Genomic DNA, 13,197 nt, shown 5'->3' on the forward strand with positions numbered 1-13,197 from the left:
TTTAGTTCAAAGGTGTATAAGAAACAGATCCAAATTTATGAGCCATGCCTCAAATGATTTGAACAACATATGAACAGGTTGATCCAGAAAATAAATAGTAGCCTTATGAAAAAATTGTATAAATTAATAATTGAGTAATGCAAAGTAAAGCAAATCTAAGGTTCCATTTTATATTAATCATATTAGGAATGATGACAAAATTAGAAAATGAAAAATTGAGGAAAGACCATGGTAACATAGACATATCACATTATAAATGGAGCAGCAAAATTATCTATCTTTTTTTGAGTGTACTCCCATCAATTTTTTAATTGATATTTTATTTTTCCAAATATATGTTATGAAAGTTTTTCAACATTCATCCATACCCATATGTGTATTTTTAGGTTGCATAATTTCCTTCCACCTTTCCTTCCCCCTCCTTCCCCCCAGCAGTGAACAGTCAGGTGAATATTGTACATACAAATTTGTGTTTAACATGTGTACAGATTAGTCATTTTTGGTATGAGGAATTAGGATTAAGAAAAATAAATACATAAGAAATTTTTTAATAAGTGAATAGAGTGTTCATAAGATTCTGAGGATTTTTTTTATTTTTTTTTATTTTGTTTTATTTTGTTTTGTTTTTCTTCCCCTGGATGGGGGCAGCATGGTCTATAACCAGTAGAATAGAGTTGTCTGAACTGTTGAGATTAATTACATCTATCAAGGTCAATCAACTCACAATGCTATTCTTTTTTTTTTGTAAGGCAATAGGTCAAGTGACTTGTCCAAGGTCCCACAGCAAGGTAATTATTAAGTGTCTGATGCTGGATTTGAACTCAGGTCCTCCTGACTCCAGGGGTGGTGCTCTATTCACTGTGCAACCTAGCTGCCCCTACAATGTTATTCTTAATATGTAGAATGTTCTCCTGGTTCTACTCCCTTCACTCAGCATCAGTTCCTGTAATTCATTCCATGCTTCTCTAGACTCCAACCATGTATGGTTTCTTATAGAACAATAGTATAATATAACATTCATATATAATAACTTGTTCAACCATTCTACAATTGATGGGTATTTCCTCAATTTTCAATTCTTTGCTACCACAAACAGAGCTGCTGTGAATTTTTGTACAAGTGATGAGAAAAGTTCTTCATTTTCCTCAATTGGTGGGTCAAAGGGTATGATCACTTTTATTGTTCTTTAGGTATAGTTCCAGATTGCTCTTCAGAATAGTTGGATTAGTTCACAACTCCATCAGCAATGTATTAATGTCCCAATCCTCCCACAACTTCTCCAACATTGATCATATTCCCTTTCTGTCATGTTAGCCAATCTGATGGGGTGAAGTGATATCTCAGATTTGTTTTTAATTTGCATTCCTCTAATCAATGATGATTTGGAGTATTTTTTCATATGATTATATATAGCTTCAATTTCTTCATTTGAAAACAGTCGGTTCATATCCTTTGACCATTTATCAATAGGGGAATGATTTATAACCTTATAAATTTGATGCAGTTCTCTATATATTTTAGAAATGAAATCTTTATCAAAACCCCCATCCGTGAAAATTGCTTCCCAGTTTTCTGTTTTCCTTCTAAATATGGCAACATTGATTTTATTAAAACCTTTTTAATTTAATATAGTCAAAACCATCCATTTTGCAATTTATAATGTGCTCTATTTCTTGTAAATTTCTTCCTTTTCCATAGATTTGATAGATAGAGCATTTCTTGGTCTATTACTTTAGTTATGGTGTTATATTCTATTTCTGTACTGATTTTTTGACATTATTTTGGTATAGGGTGTGAGATGTAGTGCTGTACCTAGTTTTTGGCATATTATTTTCCAGTTTTCCCCAATAATTTTTATTAAATAGTGAGTTCTTATGCCAGACTCTAATGTCTTTGGGTTTGTCAAACAGTAGGTTACTGTAGTCATTTATTGCTATTTCTTTTGAACCTTTCACAATCTACTGGCCCATTACTCTATTTCTTAACCAGTAATGGGCAGTTTTGATGACTGCCACTTTATAGTATAATTTCAAATCTGATAGAACTAGACCACCTTCCTTTACATTGTATTCCATCAGTTCTCTTGACATTCTTGACCATTTGTTGCTCCAGATGTTACTATTTTTTTCTATTTCAGTTAAATAATTATTTGGTAGTTCTGATTGATATGACCCTGAATAAGTAATTTAATTTGGATAGAATTTTCATTTTTTATTATATTAACTCTAACCAAAACCATGAGCAATTGACATTTATTATATTATATCTACCTATACCCATGAGCAATTGACATTTTTTCCAATTATTTAGATCTGACTTTATATTGGGGAGAAGTGCTTTGTAACTGTGCTCATATAGTTTCCTGGGTTTGCCTTGGGAGGTAAATTCCCAAGTATTTATTGTCTATAGTAACTTCAATGTCTGCATTTACTTTACTCCTCATTGGTGGTTAATTCACCCTTTTCATTTTTGATACTGGTAATTTGATTATCTTCTTTCCTTTTTTTAAAGAAAAATTTTATTTATTTTGAGGTTTATAATTTTCCCCTATTCTTGCTTGCCATCCCCCAACCCCCAAAGAAGACAATCCATTAGTCTTTACATTGTTTCCATGGTATACATTGATCTAAGTTGAATGTGATGAGAAAGAAATCATATTTTTTTTGTTTTTTTGCAAGGCAAATGGGGTTAAGTGGCTTGCCCAAGGCTACACAGCTAGGTAATTATTAAGTGTCTGAGACTGGATTTGAACCCAGGTACTCCTGACTCCAAGGCCGGTGCTCTATCCACTACGCCACCTAGCCACCCAAGAAATATTCTTAAGGAAGAAAAATAAAGTATAAGAGATAGCAAAATTACATAATAAGATAACTATTTTTCACTTTAATTGAAGATAATAGTCTTTGGTCTTTGTTCAAACTCGACAATTCTTTCTAGGGATACAGATGGTATTGTCCATTGCAGATAGCCCAAAATTGTCCTTGATTGTTGCACTGATGCAATGAACAAGTACATCAAGGTTGATCATCACCCCCATGTTGCTGTTAGGATATACAGTGTTTTTCTGGTTCTGTCCATCTCGCTCAGCATGGGTTCATGCAAATTCTTCCATGCTTCCCTGAATTCCCATCCCTCCTGGTTTCTAATAGAACAATAGTGTTCCATGATGTGCATATACCACAGTTTGTTAAGTCATTCCCCAATTGAAGGACATTTACTTGATTTCCAATTCTTTGCCACCACAAACAGGGTTGCTATGAATATTTTTGTACAGGTGATGTTTTTACCCTTTTTTCATAATCTCTTCAGGGTATAGACCCAGTAACGGTATTGCTGGATCAAAGAGTATGCACATATTTGTTGCCCTTTGGGCATAATTCCAAATTTCTCTCCAGAAATGTTGAATGACTTCACAGCTCCACCAACAATGCATTAGTGTTCCAGATTTCCCACATCCCTTCCAACATTGATCATTGTCCTTTCTGGTAATATTGACCAGTCTGAAAGGCATGAGGTGATATTTCAAAGATGCTTTAATTTGCATTTCTCTAATAAGCAGTGATTTAGAGAAATTTTTCATATGAAAATGGTTTGCTTTGATTTCCTCATCTATAAATTGCCTTTGCATATTCTGTGACCATTTGTAAATTGGGGAATAGCTTGTTTTTTTTTGACAATTTGACTCAGTTCTCTGTATATTTTAGAAATGAGTGCTTTGTCAGAAATAGTAGTTGTAAAACGTGTTTCCCAATTTACTACATTTCTTTTTTTTTTTTTAGATTTTTTTGCAAAGCAATGGGGTTAAGTGGCTTACCCAAGGCCACACAGCTAGGTAATTATTAAGTGTCTGAGGCTGGATTTGAACTCTGGTACTTCTGACTCCAGGGCCAGAACTCTATCCACTGCACCACCTAGCTGCCCCCCAATTTACTACATTTCTGTTGATCTTGGTTACAGAGGTATTGTTCGTGCAAATTTTTTTTTAATTTAATGTAATCAAAATTATCTAGTTTGTTTTTAATGATGTTCTCCATCTCTTCCTTGGTCATAAACTGCTTCCTTTTCCATAGATCTAACAGGTAAATGACTCCTTGATCTTCTAGTTTGCTTATAATATTTTTTTTTTGTATCTAAATCCTGTATCCATTAGGATCTTATCTTGGTATAAAGTGTGAGGTGTTGGTCTAATCCAAGTTTCTTCTATACAAACTTCCAATTTTCCAAACAGTTTTTTTATCAAAAAAGAGAGTTTTTATACAAATAGCTGGACTCTTTAGGTTTATCAAATAAAAAATAACTATAATCATTTCTTACTATTGCACCTAGTCTATTCCACTGATCCACGACTGTATTTCTTAACCAATACCAGTAGGTTTTGATGACTGATACTTTATAATTTAATTTTATATATGGTAAGGCTAAGCTACCTTCTTTTGCACTTTTTTCATTGAATCCTTGGAAATTCTCTACTTTTTATTTCTCCACATAAAATTACAACTTTTTCTAACTCATTAAAGGAATTTTTTGGAATTTTGATTGGTAGGGCACTAAACAAGTAGTTTAGTTTTGGTAGAATTGTCATTTTTATTATATTAGCCCAACCTATCTATGAGCAATTGATGTTTGCCCAGTTATTTAAATCTGATTTCATTTATGTGAGAAGTGTTTTGTAATTGTTTTCAAAAAGATTTTGAGTCTCCCTTGGCAGCTACACTCCCAGGTATTTTATTTTGTCTGAGGTTACTTTGAATGGGATTTCACTTTCTAGCTCTTTCTGTTGTATCTTGCTAGTCATATATAGGCATATTGAGGATTTGTGAGGGTTTGTTTTATGTCTTGTGACTCTGCTAAAATTGCTAATTGTTTCTAATAGTTTTTTAGATGATATTTTGGGGATTGTCTAGGTATATCATCATGTCATCTGTAAAGAGTGAGAGTTTTGTCTCTTCTTTCCCAATTCTAATTACTTCAATTTCTTTTTCTTTTCTTATTGCTGAAGCTAATTTTTCTAATACAATATTGAATAGTAGTGGTGATAATGGGCATCCTTGCTTCACCCCTGTTCTTATTGGGAATGCCTCTAGCCTATCCCCATTGCATATGGTTTCAGTAATAATTGCTTATTATTCTGAGGAAAAATCCATTTATTCCTACACTCTATGGTTTTTTTAGTAGGAAGGGGTGCTGTATTTTGTCAAAAGCTTTTTCAGAATCTATCGATATGATCATATGATTTCTGAGAGGTTTGTTATAAATATAATTAATTATACTATCAGTTCTCCTAATATTGAACCAATGCTGCATTCCTGGGATAAATTCTACTTGATCATAATGTATTATCCTAGTAATAATTTGCTGTAATCCTATTGCTAAGATTTTATTTAAGATTTTTGCACTTATATTCATCAGGGAGATAGATCTATAATTTTCTTTCTCTGTTTTAACTCTTCCAGGTTTAGGGATCAGCACCATATTGGTGTCATAAAAAGAGTTAGGCAGAGTTCCATCTTCACCTATTTTTCCAAAGAGATTATATAGAATTGAAACCAATTATTCCTTAAATGTTTGATAGAATTCACTTGTGAATCCATCTGGCCCTGGAGATTTTTCCTTAGAGAATTCAATAATGGTTTGTTGAATTTTTCTGAGATAAGGTTATTTAGATTTTTAATTTCCTCTTCACTTAATCTGGGCAATTTATATTTTTGTAAATATTCATCCATTTCACTTAGATTGTCAAATTTATTGGTATAGAGTTGGGGAAAATGAATCCTACTTATTACTTTAATTTCCTCTTCATTGGTGGTGAGTTCACCTTTTTCATTTTTGATACTAGAAATTTGGTTTTCTTCTTTTTTTTAATCATATTGACCAGACATCTATTAATTTTATTCCTTTTTTCATAAAACCATCTCTAGGTTTTATTTATTAATTCAACAGTTTTCTTGCTTTTGATTTTATTAATTTATCCTTTAATTTTTAGAATTTCTAATTTGGTATTTAATTGGGGGGGTTAATTTGTTCTTTCTCTAAATTTTTCTAGTTCCATATTTAGTTCATTGATTTAAAGATGTAATATATCCCATGACAGCCACCTAGAGTATATCCCATAGGTTTTTGTATGTTGCTTCATTATTGTCATTATCTAGGATGAAATAATCAATTCATTCTATAATTTGTTACTTGATGCTCTCATTATTTAAAATGGGGTTATTTAGTTCCCAGTTAGTTCTGGGTCTATATCTCCCTGGCCTAATATTGCATATGATTTTTATTGTATTATGATCTGAGATAGATATATTCACTATTTCTTCCTTTCTGCAATTGATTATTAGGTTTTTATGCCCTAGTACATGGTCAAATTTGTGTAAGTGCCATGTACTGGAGAAAAAAAATTATATTCCTTTCTAGCCTCACTCAGTTTCCTCCATAAGTCTATCATATCTAGATTTTCCAACAATCTATTTACCTCCTTAACTTCCTTCTTATTTATTTTATGATTAAATTTATCTAAGTCTGAGAGCAGGAGATTGAGGTCTCCAACTAGGAGAATTTTGCTGTCTATGTCTTCCTGTAGTTAGTTCATCTTCTCTAAGAATTTGAAATCTATACCATTGAGTGCATACATATTTAGTATTGAAATTTCTTTATTTTCTATTGTACCTTTTAAGAGGAGATAGTTTCCTTCCTTATCTCTTTTCACATTATCTATTTTGCAGCTGTTTTGTCTGTGATAAAGATTGCCACCCCTGCTTTTTTCACTTCAGCTGAAGCAAAATATATTTTGCTTCAAGCTTTTGCCTTTACTCAATATGTTTCTCTCTGCTTCAAATCAGTTTCTTGTGCAGCATATTACAGGATTATGGTTTTTAATCCAATATTCGCTTATGTTTTAAGGGAGACTTCATCCCATTCATATTCAAAGTTCTAATTACTAACACTTTATTGCCCTCCATGCTATCTTCCCTCTCTTTGTATTTTTCCCCTTTTTTCACTTTATCCATATTACCCAGTATTTTCTATCTGAATACCACCACCTTCAGTGTATTTACCCTCCTATATCAACCCCACCTTTCTTTACACTTTCCTTTTTCCCCTTCTTCCTTCCCTTCCTTCTGTTAGATCCCCTTTTTCTCCCCCTCCCCATAGCTCCCTCCCCTTTCCCCCTTTTAATACTTAAAAGATAAGATTAGTTTCTTAACTTAACTGAGTGTGTGTATAAGTAGATTTTAAGCCAAGTCCAAGGAGATGAAGTTTCATGTGGTTCTCACCTCCTCCCTTCTTCCTCTTTAATACAATGGGTCTTTTAATACCTCTTAATGTAATGAGATTTACCCCATTCAATCTCCTCAATCTTCCCATCTCCTTACTGTCACCCTTTTTAAGGATGTATTGCTTTAAAATCATTTTATCTGAAGCACAGAAAAATCATGAGTGTCCATCTCTTCTGGCTAAGTATATTTTCTCTAATAGAGTTACAATTCTTGAGAGTTATTAGAGTCTTTCTCCCAGGTGGGGATATAGCCAGTTTCATCTTATTGAATCACAGTCTCATGGATAAGTCATGAGTGACCATCACTTCTGGCTAAGTATATTCTCTGTAATAGAGTTAATTTCTCAAGAGGTAAGAGCATCTTTCTCCCAGGTGGGGATATAACCAGTTTCATTGTATTAGACAGCAGTTTTTTCTTTCCACTTTTTTTAAACCTTTTCATGTGTTTCTTGAACCATTTCTTTGATGTCTAAATTTTCTATTTAGCTCTGGTCTTTTCATCAGGAAATGTTGGAAGTCTCCCATTTTGTTAAATGTCCATCTTTTCCCCTGAAAGAGAAGGCTCCGTTTTGCCAGGTAATGGATTCTTGACTGCATTCCAAGCTCCCTTGCTCTCTGGAATATCTCATTCCAGGACCTTCAATCCATTAATGTTGATGCAGTCAGGTCCTGCATAATCCTTACTGTGGCTCCCTGGTATTTAAATTGTTTCTTTCTGACTGCTTGCAGGATTTTCTCTTTTATCTGATTGTTCTGGAATTTGTTCACAACAATCCTTGGTGTTTTTATTTTAGGATCTCTTTCAGGAGGGGACCAATGTATTCTTTCAATAACTATTTTGCCCTCTGGTTCCATGATATCAGGGCAATTTTCCATCACTAAATCCTGTAACCTAAAGTCCAGGTTTTTTCCCTCTTCAATGTTTTCAGGAAAACCTGCAATTCTCAGGTTGTCCCTTCTTGATCTATTCTTGAGGTCAGTGGTTTTGCTGATGAGGTATTTTATATTTTCTTCTATTTTTTCGATCTTTTGTTTTTGTTTAAGGGAATCATGTTGTCTCATGAAGTCATTAATTTCCACAGATTCCATTCTTTGTTTTAGAGAAGAATTTTCTTAATTTTTCCTCTTGCAACTCCTTTTCCAATTGTTCAGTTCTATTTTTGTAGGAGTTTTCCATTTACTCAAGTGTAGTTTTGAGAGAATTATTTTCTTTTAGCATTTGCCCAGTTGAGGATCTGAGAGAATTGTTCGCATTTTGTATTTGTCCAATTGTATTTTCCAAGCATTTCTTTTCTTGTTATGAAATGGTAATTTTCTCTTGCAAGGTGTTAATTTTCTCTAGAGTTTCTTTTCCCAGTTTTTCCAATTGATTTTTAAACTGCTTCCTGATTTCTTCAAGGAAATCTTTTTGACCTGGAGACCAATTCATATTCTCTTCAGAATCTAGATCTCTCTGAGTTAGAGTCTATTTCTTCTAAGTATTTCTCCATGGGCCCCCTTTATTGATGGCCTTTATTCATTTTCCTAGGATTTTGTGTTGGGGGAATGGCTGACTCTCAGAGGTTTGCTTTTGAAAACCTTAGAGGCTTTGTTCAATTGACTTAGTAATTTCAAGGGCCAGCCAGTTGTGGGTGCTTGTTGCTTTCTCTGGAGTGTTTGAGGCCCTCAGCAGCAGGGTCTGAGTTGATTTTGAACAATGGGCTGGGCCTTGGGAAAGGTAGTTTATCTCCCTTTCAAATGAGTGAACTCTGTTGCCCATACCTGAGCCTGGGGGGGGGGGGGGTACTGTTCATTCTTGGAAGAGTGCTTTGTAAAAAGTATGGACCTCAGGCCCCTAGTCCTGGGGCAATTTCCTGGCATGCTCTGTAACTCAATTGGGGCTCACCAGAGCTCCTTTCACCCCTGCCAAAGATCCCAAAGCTAAAGTTGGTTCTTGGGCCCGCCACTCACCAAAGCTTCCATGGCTAATGCCAGTCTTCTGACTCCCCCCCCACATTGGTCCTGAGCTGACCCTCTGCTCTCTGCTCCCAGTTCCCTCACAGTACCCTGAGACAGACCTTGTTGGTAGATGTTCTTCTCCTAGCTTCTCTTTCTGAGCTTTGTCAATTGAATTTCTGTTAAGAGGTTTCTTTCACCCCATTTTCAAGTATCCTTCAAGGACAGAATCCTCATGAGCCAAAGTATCATCCAAAGTCAAATCATTTCATGAACCATTTTTACCCCACCACAAGCAAACTCTCTCCCACACTCCCCCTTTAGCTCCCTAGACAGGGTACTTAAACTCTTGTTAAATGAAGTATGGATTAAGTCCAACTCTTCTGGGTAGATTCTCACCCTTTGCCCCTAAAGTAACTTCTAATTTAATTAAGTTTAGAGTTTCACAATGCTCTAAATACTGATATACTCTGAAGGGCTCTTAAGAATTTTACAATTGATTGTAAAGTTTGGGTGACATTGGCTCAGGACTGCCCTGAAAAACATGTCCTCATCAGAGAAAATGCTAAGCTTTGTGAACAAAGCAGAATTAAAGTAGGTCAAAAGAAACTGACACATAAGTTTAGGGTAAACACCCCTGGGGGCAGCTAGGTGGTGCAGTAGATAGAGCACTGGCCTTGCAGTCAGGAGTACCTTTGTTCAAATCTGGCCTCAGACACTTAATAATAACCTAGCTGTGTGGCCTTGGGCAGGCCACTTAACCCCATTGCCTTGCAAAAACTAAACAAAAAAAAGATAGAGTAAACACCCCTGCTTTTCATCAGAGTTTTTTGTCACAAAAATAATGATGTTATCTTGATCTTCTTCAATGGAAAGACAAGAACCAGTCATACCCATATCCTCTAAATCCAATCTCTTCAATTATATTCAACCCTTTAACTATCCTAAGAGAAATACAGTTCTTAAGAGTTACAAGTGTTAAATCTTTCCTTATGCAATTTGAAGGTCTTGACTAATATTTGTTTCGATTTATTTTGCTTTTTTCTTCCCCTTTTCATTTATGATTTTATGCATCTCTTGAGTCATGTATTTTTATCAGGATATTTTGGAAGTCCTCTATTTTGTTGAACATCCATCTTTTCCATTGACAATTTATGCTGAATTTTACAGGGTAGTAAATTCTTGGTTGGAATTTAAGTTGCTTTGCCTTTCAATATATAGTATTCCAGATCCTCCCATCCTTCAGTATTGAGGCTGATAAGTCTTGGTTAAGTCTGATTGTTTTTCCTTTGTATTTAAATTAATTCCTTTTTGCTGCTTTCAGTATTTTCTCCTTTATTTGAGGATTCTGGAATTTGGTTATAGTTGCTCTTGGAGTTTTTAACCTGGGATCTGTTTCTGGAGGAGTTCTGTGTACTCTTTCAGAGTCTATTTTGTCTTCTTGCTCTAGCAGATTTGGACAGTTTTCCCTTATAATTTCCTGCAAAGATATTTTCTAATTGGTTTTTTATCTATGTTTCTAGTAGTCCAGTGATCTATTTTCCAGGTCATTTGTTTTTTTCCCTAAAAGGTATTTTATGTTTTCTTCAAATTTTTTCAACCTTTTTATTTTGTTTGATGGAATTTTGTAGTCTTGTAGATTCATTGGTTTCTATTTGTTCAATTCTAATTTTTAGGGTTTTATTTTCTTTAACACTTGTGTTTCCTTTTCCAGTTGGTCAATTTTATTTTTTGAAGTGTTATATTCTTTTTCCAGCTGGTTATTTTTACTTTTAAAGGAGTTGATTTCTTTGGTGAATTTTTCATAATTTTCCTGATTGAGTCTCATTTCTTTTTTCCATTTTTCTTGTTCCTCTCTTCTTTAGTTTTAAAATTCTTTTTTAGCTCTTCTTCGAGCTTTTCAGTTTGAGTCCAGTTCCATGACTCTTTTGAGACTACCCTTGTGGGTAATTATTCTTTGTTTTTTTTCTTCTTGGGTGGCATTATTATCATTTTTAAGAGTGCATAGAAGCTTTCTATAGTGACTTTCAACTTTTTTTGCTTATCTTGAAATGTCTGAGCTCTAATCCTGGGGTATAGGGAGCATAGATCCAAGTTGTTTAGCTGGGCCTGGGATCTGATCTCTGACTTGTCATTGGCCAAGATGTTACCTATGCAGTCCAGGCCTTGCCTATGCAAGGCTTTATTTCCTCCTTTTTATCCAAATTCTGTCTTTGCAGTGGTTTGTACCCAAGCCAGTCTTGTCTTTTGCCCCAGTGTTCCCAGGGTTCTGACTTTGGGATTAGGACCCTCCCTGTTGCCTTTCTATCTAGTTGCCAGAACCTATGCTGTTGTCAAGCAGTCAGGACTGGACTACACTCTGGCTAAAAGACTCCCACTGGCTTTCCCGTTCTCTTACCTAACTGGGCTTTAATTCCACTTTTCCCCCAAAGAGACAGACCTTTGCTGAAGATTCTCTATGATGTCTACCATTAAAAACTTCTTTGGATCTTGTCTTTTTCTTTGTTGGATCTGCAGTTTTAATGTCTTCGCAGAGGTTTCATTGCACTTTGTGAAGTGAAAAGCTCTGGAAACATTCCAGTTTCATTCTGTCATCTTGGCTCCACCCTGATCTATCCATTCTTTTCTTTTCTTTTAAGTTTTTGCAAGGCAAATGGGGTTAAGTGACTTGCCCAAGTCCACACAGCTAGGTAATTATCAAGTGTCTGAGGCCGGATTTGAACCCAGGTACTCCTGGCTCCAGGACCTGTGCTCCATTCTGCACCACCTAGCTGCCCCCGATCTATCTATTCTTGAAAATAATTAGGGACCATACCCCTAAAGTCACTAAATGGTATATATCCTTCGTGTCAAGGATTCCACTAGTAGGGTATATCCCAAAGAGATTCAAAAATAGCAACAGATCTTAGAACCAGACTTTTCAAAGTATCATTTATTGACATTGTCAGGCTATTTTTTTTCCTTTTGCTATGTTGAAATCTAATACTACTCATTGTTTGAGACTGTAACACTGGATTGCATCCCTACTGTATTTTGATGTATTGGTAATACAGAGATTGTGGAGTTTTCTAATTCAGACCAAACTGAGTAGTGCCTCAGACATAGGGTCACTCCTTTTATATTCTTTTTAAATCAAAAATAAGTAATCTATGGGGCAGCTAGGTGGTACAGTGGATAGAGCACAGGCCCTGGAATGAGGAGAACCTAGATCAAATCTGACTCAGAAACTTAATGATTAATAGTTGTGTGACCTTGGGTAAGTTGCTTAACCCCATTGCTGTATAAAAAACAAAAACAAAAAAACAAAAAAAGAATAAAAAGTCAATAATTGATTTAATATTGCATTGACAAGAAGTTTCTAATGTTATGTTTCACATTCCATAGATCTGTTCTATATAACATTCTTCTTCTGACTTCATCAAAGCCATGTTTATAATTATAGCAAATCTTCAGATTTAATGAATCTTAAGGCTAATTAATACATTAATTGATAGGATGCAAAAAATGAAATTCAGTTAGTTAGAATGTTGAGCTGAATTTAATGAGATTGACTTTCTTAGTGATAACTATAAAGGCTTACACTTGAATATAGCCTGAATAAAATGAGATAGGTATAGATAAACAGAGGATAATCTGGAAAAAAATCTGGTGAATTTTAGTGAACTTCAAGCTTATTATGGGTCATAATAATATGATGACTCCATAGTGATTGTGATCTTTGCTGGCATTGTGTCCAAGATTGGGGAGGTGATATTCCTACTATTCTCTGACCTGATCATGTTACCAGGTGTACTGTGTTTAGTTCTTGGCAATACACTTTTCAAAGGTCATCTGGAGAACATACAGAAATGGGAGAACAGGATAATTGAATGACATCATATTAGAATCAATTGATGTAAATAAGGATGTTTGATCTAAAATTCCCAGCTTTCCAAGGGTTGCTTTATATGAGAGAGATTAGACTTGTTTTTCTTGACTGCAGAGAGCAA

General features: G+C 34.7%; 1 protein-coding gene across 1 annotated transcript in view; it reads left to right on the forward strand.

Moving 5' to 3' along the window:
• DSCAM (DS cell adhesion molecule) overlaps positions 1-13,197 on the forward strand; it is a 712,116-nt gene that overhangs the window by 376,255 nt on the left and 322,664 nt on the right. The gene's annotated exons all lie outside the window — the stretch shown is intronic.

Source organism: Macrotis lagotis, chromosome 1, assembly GCF_037893015.1.
Source record: "Macrotis lagotis isolate mMagLag1 chromosome 1, bilby.v1.9.chrom.fasta, whole genome shotgun sequence".
Classification (NCBI taxonomy): domain Eukaryota; kingdom Metazoa; phylum Chordata; class Mammalia; order Peramelemorphia; family Peramelidae; genus Macrotis; species Macrotis lagotis.